This window comes from Mycteria americana, chromosome 1 (assembly GCF_035582795.1).
Source record: "Mycteria americana isolate JAX WOST 10 ecotype Jacksonville Zoo and Gardens chromosome 1, USCA_MyAme_1.0, whole genome shotgun sequence".
Classification (NCBI taxonomy): Eukaryota; Metazoa; Chordata; class Aves; order Ciconiiformes; family Ciconiidae; genus Mycteria; species Mycteria americana.
Genome location: NC_134365.1, coordinates 49,871,362 through 49,884,938, shown reverse-complemented (window position 1 = coordinate 49,884,938; position 13,577 = coordinate 49,871,362). Strand labels below are relative to the sequence as shown.

At 37.9% G+C, this 13,577-nt stretch overlaps 1 long non-coding RNA gene across 1 annotated transcript in view; it reads left to right on the top strand.

Annotated features, from left to right (window-relative positions):
* The window catches only part of LOC142407379 (uncharacterized), a 39,190-nt gene extending 26,313 nt beyond the window's left edge, over positions 1-12,877 (top strand). The window contains exons 2-4 of the long non-coding RNA XR_012774916.1: positions 1,346-1,472; positions 4,011-4,100; positions 12,527-12,877. This is a non-coding gene — a long non-coding RNA (uncharacterized LOC142407379). The remainder of the gene's footprint in view (positions 1-1,345; positions 1,473-4,010; positions 4,101-12,526) is intronic.
* The last annotated feature ends 700 nt before the right edge of the window (positions 12,878-13,577 follow it).

The window sequence follows — 13,577 nt, the reverse complement described above, 5'->3', positions numbered from 1 at the left end:
CTCAGGACATCCCCAGCTGCAGGAGCAGGCACTGGAGACATGGCTCAGGCTATAGAGAAATAACACTTTGTGCAGGACCAACCTCAATACCGAAGAGCAGTGCAGCGCGGCTGAAAGCAGGCTCAGGGCTGCAAAGCAAGGGCTTGGGCTGCACTGCCTCGTCTGTAGCAGCATGGGGAAGAGACAGGGGAGACTGAGAACACAAGGCAACACAAGAGCACTCTGCAGGCCCTAACGCGTACAGAGAGTCTCTGTGTTGCCCACATTCCTGTGAGGGGCTGGAGGTTTTTAGTAAAAGCACTATTATGAACCAGTAGTTGGTTTAACACTCTTCTATAATCCACAGGCATATAAGCAGTTCACGTTCAGTTTAAGGAAAGAATGGCCCTTCAATGTGGTTTTCAGTTCAGGTTCAGGATCCTGATGTTTTTGAGTCTATTAAATGATAGCCTAATATAAAATATGTGCATAGGCAGGGAAATTTCTGCTAGTGTTTATGGTAGAACTGAAAATGAAGCAAAAATTAAAAGTAAGGCAGAGAAAACTAGGAAGAGATCATAGACTGATGGCCACTGGTTGAAGTCTACTGAGTTTTGCTGCCCACTGGCCAGGATAGACAGGGGAGTGATTGTTTCTAGAGCATCATTTGGACTGTTAGAGCAATGCAGAATAAAACAAATATTACTTACTTATGAAGTGCCCTGAAGTTACTCATTCTTGAGCCAGGCTTACAAAAAACAAGCCATAAACAAAAATTGGTAAATGAACATTGTCATTGTTTTTGCAGAAAAATTAATTGAGTCAAACACATGTTAAAAATCTTCCAGCAGTGTTACTATCTAGCAAGGTTATGGAGGGGGATTCTTAGGGTATATCAACAGAAAATACTTCTGCCTATATTTCAGCATTTATTGAAAACACTAACATTTACATTTTAATATGTATTCTCAAAAACATTCCCATGTTAAGAGGAACACCAAGTCATGATTTTTTTCTGGTAAATTAAAAAAAGAAAGATTCATCTAGGAAGAATAAAGATGCTATTGGCTTTCATCTTTAACAGGAAGTTATTATATAAGTTTCACTGGAGAACAGAAAAGAAGGTAACCACTTTAAAATAGATGATATTTTGGAAAGTACTTTATGCCAGTGTATGTTAAGAAAATGGGTCCTCAATGCAAGCAATGCTGCAGTTTGACAGAACACCGGCATATTGCATTAGCACTAGGCATTTTTAAAGAGAACATTTTTTCTTTCTTTCTTTCTTTCTTTTAAGAAGTAAGTGCAAGCTGTCATGTTCAAAACCCTTACTGCATGATCATCTCCTATATGTTCTCTCTACCAGGATTGCTGTCACGAAGAATTGCCAAAGAATCCAGGTGGACTTAGTCAGCTTCTTCTAGGGAAGAAGAAATATGAAAGATGCCATCTATCCAAAGTTGTGTTTGCTCTGACTTTAATCCAGATTGGAGGTGAAAAGCCAGAAAAGCTTTTATTATTTCATGATAGAGGCCGATTTTATGTAAATGTCACACATTACTTCCCCAAGTTTCCAAGCTGAGATTTTTTTAGTCATGTGCAAAAAAATCAATCAGTGTAAGGTTCCTGTGCTACTCTCTCTTTTGTGGAGGAATAAAATGACTAAAAAAGATTTTATATCAACAGAAGTCTTTAATTTAAAAAAATCTTGGCATCAGTTGCTGAATAGACAGTACTGAGATTTTAAATACCTTCGTTATCTCTAAAAGTGTGAACGTGTGAAGTGAATGATCATACCTAACTTATTTATACCCTAATATCCAAGAAGCACTGGTGGAGGCAATATCAAATTAATAATGATATATTTCTTTTTTCACATGCCTTTCATAATGAGTCTTTTCTGCACAGGTGGCCATTTTGCTATAGACTGTGCATTAATATAATCACATCAAACAGAGACTGAAACTTTTAAATAAAGAAAATCATGCTGTTGTTTTCTTTTTTCAGAAATATAGCGTTCTTGAGACCAAAAAAAAAGCTAATTACCAATTTAAAATCAAGCGTTTAGACTCTGTGCCAAGATAATTATATCTAGTCTCACTGTCTTTGCTCTCAGCTGAATGCATTTGTTACAATAATCTCCTTTGCTTCACAAGAAGGTGTTGAAGACCGAGTCAATATTTTTAGCAGAAGAGGTGAAGCTCTGAGGTTTTTAAAAATTTTCTTGTATATGCTAATTGAAAATGCCTGCCCAATGCTGAAGACATTATTCAAACTTCAGTCAAATATTTAAACTTCATGCCCAGTTTATACAAAAAATTCAGGAAAATAACTTCACATGGCTGTGTTTTGAAGTTCTGGGATTTTACAAGGGTGATGTTTGTTGTAGCATCCATTTTCCACACAACACAAAGTGTCTACGTAGAGATACCAAACCTAGATGGGTAGGATTCACCTCACTAAGTTTAGCCATCTAAAATGTGAGTCTAGTCTAAGTTAGTCATGTACTTGCCTCTGTATTTTATACAGAGGTTTGGGCACCTGCCGAGAGAGACTCTTCTGGCCTTGGAGAGAGACGTAAGACAGGAGGCATTGGCTGAAATGACCAGTTGCCATGGAGGCAAATTATGAGTCTGAAGCTAGAAATAAATGAAGTAAGGGTAAGAAGGATCCAAGCCCACATGACTAGCTTAAGGTGGGCTTTTAACTTTCAGATTAATAAAGAGCAAGATCGCCCTCACATCCTGTGGCTAATGACATAATGTGGGAGCTGGACAGCCATATGACTGAATTTGTTTCCTTTTAAAAGGGCATATATCCATACACATGCAAATATATGTGTGAAGGTACAAGTCTGCTTCTAAATAGCAAGACAGAGGTAGCATTTTACAATAATATTTAACCCTCGAATTTGTTCAGTTAGAATCACAGAATCACAGAGAAGTAAAATAAAAGGAACTTTATTTGGACCTTAACTGCAAAAATAGTCTGTAATTCTCCCATTTTTTACCCCTTTGACCATTCTTTACTATGGGACTTTGCTAGAATAAAGGAGCTATAACTGATGGACCTCTGTAGTTTAGCAGGTACAAGAATGACATGGTGAGACTTCAAGCAAGTTGGTGTAACAGCTGCCCCTTACGCCATAGCCTGAACTATACCCTTGGGTGAAACCTGTGGTCTTGGCGCTGCCTTCCCACATCACCACCACCCTTCCGGATCTCTCAAATGTCAAATCAGCTAGAGCTGAGAAGCTGTAGTTCTCTGTCTATCATTGTTTCTAATGCTCTGTCTTGTCTGTAATTATCTTAAACATTTGCTGAAGCAGGGCTAATGTTATGAGCTTGCCAGAGAAGTACATTTAAGAGAAAGCAACTCTTCCGTTAAAAAAATTAGGTGAATCATTTGAACAAAAGGAAAACAGTAATAATCATCATCAGAAATTTTCACATCAAAGTTAATGGGAAGTTTACAGACAAAATCCCCATGTGGCTTTGAAGATCAGCATTGTGGGATAGCAATTCTGCTGAATTCAATGGAATTGCTTCTATTTAGAACACTTTTCGTTTTAATGAGTGTACTATTGCTTTACATATTTACAGGATCTTCCCCCCACTTACATTTTTGAAGCATCATCATTTAGGAAAAAACAATAAACCCGTGCCCATATTAATGAATAGTGACTCTCTGGGTTGTTCACTGACCCTGGTGGAACTATATATCCAAATGACAGTAAGTCCCTGTGTAGCCATAGTTCATTAAACACAAGGAATGTGTTGGAAAAGCTTCAGGCTGGCTTTTCAGCAAGTGCTTGCAGGGTTAACTCTTTTAACAAGTATGACTGTTCAAACTAGCTAATTTAGTAATGGCACTTGTTTTGTATAAAGTGCAAATGCCCCCAAAAGCTAAATACAGAGGTTATCATATTATTTACAATGACTGATATATTAAACAAAATGTTTGGCTTTGAAATATCTTTGCTTTTCAGTCAGTATTACTTACATTAGATTTTTCAATCCAGTTTTCTATAGTCTCATTTTTATAGGTGCTGAGCCATAAAATGTTTCCTCCAGAGGCCAGTGGAATCTCTGAGTACATGACACCAGTAAAGATCTGACCATGTGAGTAACTATATAAGTTTTTATACGTTTAAGTTCTGTTGTTTGTATCTGAACATTATGGCCTAAGATTCCAACATCAGAAAGTGATTTCTCATGAAAAACTTATTCTGGTCATTAGTGAACGCAGATAACTCACTACAATAGTAATTAAGAATTTCTGTTTTGCTTAGTACCTTCCATCAACAGAATTTGATGTGCACACAGACGTGTATCCCACAGCTAGCTGATAGTTTTTCAAAATAATTTTCTTAGTTTTCTGGAGAAAAAAAGTAACACAAAGTCCCCAAAGTGCAATAATTTTCTCTGATATTTATATCTGATGCAAAATTATTGCCAAAACACCTCTTCTATACACAAATGCATGATCATGGTCCATCCCTGAAATGCCACTCTCTCCAGTCATTACAGCTGCTTAATGATACATAGCATTTCTATAGAAATAATTAGTAAACACAGGAATCACATGGCTGAAATTACAATGAAAGTAAGTGGATGGGATGTAGCTATTTAAATGTGGATTTGTTAATAACATCACAGTGTTTGGGTTTTCATATTTTCCTCTTACTTCATAACACGACAGTTTTATTCTACATGCAGTGGTGTTCTTGAATAAGAAGAATGCTTTTGTAGATGAGTTTACCAAATACACCATGAAAAAACCACACAGCAAATTAATTCTGAAAACATTGTCATCAGCAACCACCATTTTGACAAAATTAGGTAGATAAGGATGATGCAGTTCAGAGACATTTAAAAAAAAATTGTACTGGGATAGGCTTGTTTTCTTCTTAATTGAAGTCAAACAAAGACCATTTTCTCATAATTTCTCACCTTTATTATCCTCTTAGTTTGCCCTGTTGTTCTGGAATACCCTATCTTCCTAAAGGACAACTTTCTTCTTTCACTGCTTCTACTGCCCGAACCCTCAGAGGGAAAGATGGGAGTGAAATGTGGATCACTATTCTACCTAGGGAACAGTGCACGGTGGTATGACAGCCATTTTCCTTTCTTGAGGAGACTGAAAATTTACCTGGTTATTCAGCCCTCTTTCCTTCTTTGTTGCCGTATTTCACATGAAGTTATATTGCAGTGCAATATATTAGCAAAAGATTCTGTTATGTCTAATTTATTTTATTTTCTTCTATATTGCAATTAATGTTGGAATTTCTTCTAAGTAAAGACATTTAAGTCATACTGTGTTGAATCAATCTTTATGTGAATTCACATGCAATTCACCTCATCAAACTTTATTCATCTAAAAGTTAGATGTGACATCGAATCTAGGGTGATCATCTAGGCTCCATCTGCATTTAATTGAGAGGTAGGCATCTCAAGAGGGCCATTCATGGCACCAGCCCAAGACACTTGTATTAAGATGGTATGGAGGTGTTTCAGCTGCAAATGGAGCCTGTTTGATTAGCTTAGATTAAATGTTTGCATATTTTATGGGTAAAACCTGGTGAGATGAATACCATTCCATGTCAAAGGCCTGAGTTTTTCCTTCATGAGAACTGATGCGGCATGTGGCATATTAGGAACTCAAAAAATGCACAATCTAATGTGAAAAAAAACCAAAAAACAAAAAAACAAGAAGAAAAAAAATCTCTTAAACAAGAATATTTTTAGTGTGGTACCCCTTTGTTCTGGTTCAAGTAAAAGTTTTAGTATATTATATTATTTTTTGTCTTTCCCTGTTGGGAAATATTTGTTTTAAAAGACAGTTTTCAGAATGTCAAACAGCATATGTGACAACAGGAACATTTCACCTACAGCTGAAAAGCAACCTGTCAATTTATCATTCAGTTACTGCATCCAAGCCATTTCCACTGGGATTATTTAAAATAATATTCAGGGACAAATATGTCATTAAACTAAGTAGCCAACAACGTGAAAAAAAGAAGTGTGTGGGAATATAAACAAGCTACTTATCTCTAAAGGATGCATGTTTAACATTTCAAAGTGAGGCTCAAATGTTAATAGTTTTCTTTATCAAGCAGCGTTCATAAATAGCAACCTGTTAGTGGTGGGAAACTGTATACTGCATGGTATACCAGCGAACAATTTATAAGGCATGATTTGCAATGGAAAGTGATCATGTCCAGAGATAGATTTCATACAGATAATTGCTGTCTTCGAAACATGGACATCAGCCCTGTCTCAGTTCTTACAGTGGTTTCTGCAGTTTGTCAACCACCCTTCCTATCATCTCTCACAACTACAGCCTGACTCAGTAAATCAGTGCTACCAAAAAGAGTGGAAGAATTCAGGCAGTTTGTGTTATGTCATTATTTGGAGATATTAGAAAGATTCATTACCTTACAGTAGAGCCTAATACACTGTTGGTCACAGTCTAACGTTTAGTCATCTGCCCTTGGAATAGCTCTGCTGCCTTGCATGACATTCAATACTTGACATACCTTCAGTGATACAGTCCATAGGTTTTCATACCTATCAACCACAGGCTGTAGAAAAGGATGTTTCAAAGTGAAAGTGTATACAGAAGTGTTATTATAAAATGCCTAAATTGTCTTGACATATACCTGACGTATACTTGACATATAAAATATAGGCCAAACAAAAACAAACCACATTTTGATGTAATCCACTTCATGCATTGTTTTATGAAGTGATCTCAGTGAGGTAAGAGATTACATGCCTCTACAGTTCTGTGTGCAAAGTAACTTGCACAGAGTGGTCACAGTGGTAACTGATATAAAATGAAGAGCAATTCATGAATGAATTCTACCCTTGCTGTGCAATGACTGGATAAGCCATCAAAACAAACAGTACACACTTTTTTTTTGTTCCTATGTGGTCTTGAAAATTACCACTGCATACATCAACAAAAATATGTAATGTGTTAATATGCTCTGGGGAAAAAAAAGCCATGCAAAGTAATTTCCAAGCAGAAGGCAAGAGAAGATCATATTTTCCAGAACTAGAAATACATATATTGCCTGATTTAATCTGAATTCAGGGAGCCACAGTACTGATTTTTTTCTACAAATGGTGCTTATGCAGAAAAAATGAAACAAGCAGTAGTTGTGAGCTATCACAGGAACTTCGCAAAAAATCTGAATTCAAATCTTGTCTAAGTAATAGAAGAGAACGGTACTGTTGGTTTCATCTTATTCTTTCTAAGGAAACAGTTTAACCAAGTTGTTTCAGCATGCTCAGCAGAGGGGTTGTGCGTAGAGTCCTTCAGGCTGGGGATACTGCAGCAGGGGTGTGTGGAGAAGCAAGCGCTGTGATTGTTTGCATTTTACCAGGTTCAGTTTTCTGAGGTAAATGCAAAATATCTCTTTTATGACCAGTGTATCCTGTGTATATTTTAAACAAATATCTCACCTGAAAAATAGCAGAGAAAAAAGACAATAAGCTGAAACATGACTCATGATGATGAGGTAGGTTTTAGATAGTGCCAATTTAATGTGTCTGTCTAGAGCTGATGGTGGGTGAGACTGTGGGTGGAGAAAGAGAAAGAGATTTGTATCTTTCTGACCCCAAACATTTAAAACTAATGACCTGCAGTGTGTTGCATGAGTTTATGCAGATACCTGAAGCATCTGCCACTTTTATAAGGCTCTGTATAGGTGCAGTAGGCCTTTCATGCGTAGCAGATTGCAGCTAAACCAGTCATAAGCAGCAGCAGAAAATGTGCAAATGAATACATAACGCCCACTTAAAGCTTTTGTTAATTCAACTGCCACTTTGAAGAAGAATTAGCAAATGGTAGTATGTGCTCTGTCTTGTTAAACAGCTAGTGCCACGCTACAGTTGTTTGAAAGCCTGCAAAAAGAAGAAACACCTGATGTGCACATTGCGCAGTAGGCTATAATGTTAGTAATAGAAGGAACATATTATGAAACACGAATATCAATTAATTAACTTCTGGAGAAAAAAATATACTTTATGAAGAAAGAAAGGAGCAGTTGGGATTTTCTACAGGAAAAATGCATCATTTCACAAACTTCATTGGCACTGTGCTGTGAACAGATGTGTGTTTCAGCTCTGTTTCCTTGGCCTTCTCTGAAGTTCACTTATTCCAGACAGGTAATCAACTGCTGTTAAAATAAATTTACCCCTGAGTGAGCCAAATGGATGGTTAGGGACTGGAAAGAGTCTGTCCCTTTCTTAGCTCACAGTTTAGGTCAAGGATTACAAGCGCAGCAGTGTACAGTCCATATTGAACACATCTCCTGATGGTGTTGATGTTCAAAGACTGTTGTCTTCCTTATTCAAGCAGCTGAAATCCATAGGAAGAAATGAGAAATACCATGATAACTGGTTAGTGACTTTGGTTGCTGGATCATTGCCTATTTCCACACTGTTCCACAGTACAGACAACTCACAGGTATGATCCACGCATTTTTCTGAATTCAAGAAAATACACACAGCAAAAAAAGTAATTTCAGGCAGAAGGTAAGCCAGGACTCTTGCTTTCTAGGCAAAGATGCTACATTGAGCTAAAGCAGCTGTGTTACCTTAGGTGACCTTCTGGTAACGCTCATCCTCAGCTCTCCTGTTTCAAGCAGCAGGAAAATCTTGGTTCACTTTACTCTGGGCTGTAGTACTTCTCCGTAGAATGAGATAACCCCTTTTTTCAGACATAAACATCAGAATTAAACCAGCATGGATTGAAGATATGAACCAGCTTTGCAACTCAAGTTGCCTGCTGTCCTATGGATATTTCTGTCCCTGCCTTGTGCTGGCGTATGACTGCCTATGGTTATATACTACAGTATTGATAATGCAATATTCCAATATAGTCTTAAGAATCTGGCAACAGGATCACTATTTCCACAGATCAGTCATAAGGGAGAGCTATAGTCTATCACCCATATATGTTCTTCCATGCTCCATTTTTCAGATGACGTCCTGAACTAAGAATGAATGGGAATTAATCAAAATGAAGAACGGAGAGATTTACTGATTCTTTAATTTAAATTTTAAAAAGAAAAACTGATTAAAAGAATGACAGATATTGCAACTTTCACAGTATTTTCAAAAGTAATCAACATTTTTAATTTGGAGGCAAAACTGAAAATGTTTTTAAAAGAATCATGCTATCTTTCCCAGCCAATCCATCTGCACACCTATATTAAATTGGCAAAGCATACTGTTTTGGATATTTGGGCAAGAAAGAAATGAAGACATAAAAAATATATTTATGAACTTTATCAAAGATTTTAAAGGCAGTATCCTGAATAATTTTTACTGTTACACAACATTTTTATGTGAAACCACTTTACAAAGAAAAATAAGGATTGTTATTTATTTGTCTTAAAACAGCACCTAAAGAGCTGACCTCAGGCCTAGGGAGAGTAGATTCCAAACAGGCACACAGATCTACATCAACAAAAAGATTGCAGTATCTGCTTCCTACTTTTGTTGCTGACATTCAACATTTTAATTTTCAAAGACCCCATAAAATGTTATCAAACAGTATAGATGTCTGAAATTTGTAAATGTATCCACTTTTACAAGATAGGCTTCCTGAGTATTTAATAGTAGGATTGCTACCAGCTACCCTAAAAGTTAATATAATCAAAGATGTATATCTAAGTTCCTACTGTGAAGAGAAATAGAAAGCTTCAAAGGGCCACTCATCCTATCATAAGGTGTGAGCCTAAGGTATGTAGGATGAATGACCCTCTGACAGTGTCTTCATTGACTGAAGAGGAGAATTAACCAAGATCAGCCCAAATTTGACCCCAATTTGACCAAATATCTGCTTGTCAGCATTGCAGGACCACCCAAACCATGTCTGTCTGAACTAAACACCCACTGAACTAAACATCCAACTAAACATCCACTCAGGATTTGGGAATTCTCAGAACATGGCTACTGGACCAGTCACTGTACACAGAGAAAAATTGCTGGAAGAGGTGCTGGTGCCACCTTCACTGTTGCCCATTAGAGCACTCAGAACCATCTTGAAAGCCTTGAACTCACACTCCTCATCTGCTTCAGAGGTCTTGAACTCACACTTTCTGCAAGCACGGTCTAATATCTAGATGTGGCACATATGGGACCAGAGGGTCTGCTCTACCTCTCTGACTGAAATTGCTCTATTTCATATGCACACATTTAAATATTGAGGTAAACACTGGGAATAAAACTGTCTTTTAGCTTAAGCACTTGTATGAATATAAAGAGATGTGTATTAAACCTCTTACCTAATTCATATTATTTTATTCAAAGTCAAATAGCTCCATCAAAAGTGGTCAAGAAGACTCTCCTCTTTCCCACTCCCAGACTGTCCTGAAGTGCAGTCATTAGGGTAGTCTTTGGGGATATAAACGATTGCTGCTCATGTCTCCTCAGGCAAAAGAAGATAGTTATGCATTTTGTGGAAAAGGGTTAAACTTAATAATTAACTTAAGAAAAGTTCCATCCAATACCTTAACCACTTCCTTTCTCTTTTACAGAAAACCTGATGATTAATATATGCAAAATCAGCGGTCCTTTTCAAAATTATTGGCTTGAGTCACATCCTCAGATAACGATTAGAAGCGAAGGCCCCCCTGGTTTACAATTAAGGTTTAAAATAAAAATACAGTACTTACAAATCAAGCCCACACACAGGCTTCAAGGAAGAAACACAAAAGAAACCTTAGCCCATGTTTGGAACTGAACTTACACTGAACCCTTCATGAGCAAAAGTTCTTTGGCACCTCTGATTTCCACCAGGGACTAGAGCTGGAAATGACCGTGCTCTAACAGAAAGGCTTTTCTTCTGGTATTTCCAGTTGAGATGCCAAGTGGAAGTGCTGGAATCTGATAAGAAAATTTGCTCTCATAGATGTTTAACCAAACTCAACCCGGACTGTAAAATTTTGGATATCTGGCTATCTTTACAAACTGACACTGAAGTGAGTTAGCAGAACAGTCTTCATTATTTATATTGAAACATACATTTGTTGTTTTAATAGAAAACTTCCATCTTTTCCTAGAAACCAAAGCAATGAACGTATCAGTAATACAGGTTGACACGATGGTGAAAGACGATACCTGACTAGCAGATGCTAAAAATACAGTCACTGGATACAAGGCCTTCCAATCAGAAGAAATACATGTGAAATGTCTGTCTTGCCTCCTCACTCTCTTAAATTACAGTCAGAAAACATTTTACATTGAAGGCCTGGTGTAAAATCCCAGAAATCACTGTGAAATCACTGAGAAGTCTACTATTGAATTGGCTCGTCTTTGGAACAGGCCTCTGCTGTAAAACTTGGCTTCATTTATACTGCCATCCACTCTGTTAAGCTCTTAAGAAGTACTTTAACTGAAATTGTTATGGGAAGTGAGATCTTGGACAGTTTCTCAATGGAAGAGCACTTATTCAGTCCTCATCCTGCCCTAGCAGCACCAGACAATGACAGTCTGTAAAAACTGACAAACTGTGCTGTCTGTTTTCTGAATGGATTGCTAAGACATTTATGATGGATATGTGCTCCATTCAGAAAAACTAATACAGAGATTATAATGTACCCTTAACAGTGAACTAAAACAAAAGCACTCTCTGATCTGGTAAATGTGTGTATCATTGCATAACAGTGAAGGACTGAACCCAATAAATTATTACAGCTAACTGGTTGTGTTTGCATCAACATGTGAAATAGCTTCATTCCCTTGTGCTGGCGAATGAAGTAATATTATCTTCTCTAATAGCACAAATGATTAAAATGAGGCCATCGGATGACTGTGCCTGATAAACCACAATCATGCCTTAGTTTCTGCACCAACCGTTATCCCGGCATTTTCCAGTAAACTCTTGTTTTTAATACCTACAACAGTTATGCAATTTATGCAATTATTTGATCAATTTATATGATGCACCTGTCCCAAATGTTCCAGGATTAATGTATATGATGTCATACAAAAACTCACTTTATTGATAAAACCAAACCAACACAATTTCAAATAAATACCTCCCAACCAGCAAAAACTAGACAATTTTCCTCTAAATAAAATCCTAAGTTATTCATGCTTATATCAGTAGTATTCACTGATAATCAGCACACTAGACCAAGAACTAAAGATCACACCAAGGTAGAAGTTCATCCATTCAGAACTCCAAATGTGAGGACCATGAGTATGTATTCCTCTGGTGATCTTACCTGTTGCCTTGTAAGAGTCTGTGTCTTTCAGATACAGTGAACTAAAAAGCCGGTGGTTAATAAAGTGTGGAAGTGGAATGGAAGTGGAAATCAGGGTAGCTATTAAGCAGCAATGCAGTCAAAGACATGGAGAAAAAGCAAACCACATTTTACTCTTGCTGAGGTTTCAAATGATTTTAAAACCTGGACTCTACAACTGCTTACTCTGGATAAGCAAAACAGTGGAAAGTCTGCATTTGGACATATGTTTGTAAATAAGAAAGCAAAACAGAATAAAATTCCCTATCTATTATTGCTGCCAAGGTATCAAGATGCACCTAAAGGTCCTAGAAGATATTCTCAGTTCACAAGCTTGGCTAAAAGGAAGCAAATTGCTCCTTCAGACTCAGACAGTACCTCTCAGACAGTCTGCCAGCTTCCCTCAGATGTGCTTCAGGTAGTTACCCTTCACCCAAGTAATGATCTCAACCAGCATGAAGAAAGCTGAGTGTCATGGTTTAACCCCAGCCAGCAACTAAGCACCACACAGCCACTCACTCACTCCCCCCGGTAGGATGGGGGAGAGAATTGGAAGGGTAAAAGTGTGAAAACTCATGGGTTGAGGTAAAGACAGTTTAATAGGTAAAGCAAAAGCCGCGCACACAAGCAAAGCAAAACAAGGAATTCATTCACTACTTCCCATGGGCAGGCAGGTGTTCAGCCATCTCCAGGAAAGCAGGGCTCCATCACGCGTAATGGTTACTTGGGAAGACAAACTCCATCACTCTGAACGTCCCCCCCTTCCTTCTTCTTCCCCTAGCTCAATATGCTGAGCATGACGTCATATGGTATGGGATATCCCTTTGGGCAGTTGGGGTCAGCTGTCCCAGCCGTGTCCCCTCCCAACTTCTTGTGCCCCCCAAGCCTGCTCGCTGGTGGGGTGGGGTGAGAAGCAGACAAGGCCTTGACTCTGTGTAAGCGCTGCTCAGCAGTAACGAAAACATCCCTGTGTTATCAACACTGTTTCCAGCACAGATCCAAAACATAGCCCCATACTAACTACTACAAAGAAAATTAACTCTATGCCAGCCAAAACCAGCACACTGAGGAACTGTGTCATCTGGACAATAAGAAGCAAAGCGGAGCTAAGTGACATCGTTGTATTGATGGTTGCAGTCAAAGAGGTCACAGTGTTCCCTTTAGTGACTACATATATGATTTTAAATAAGATGTATGACATAGAAGTCCACCATGCAATAAACTATTTTTCTTCTTTGGTAAAAGAATTATTTTGAGGTTCATCCTCTCAGAGGAAAAAGAGTGGCACTCTCAGGCATGTCTGAGCCTGCTTTTGCCACGAACTGTAAATGTCACA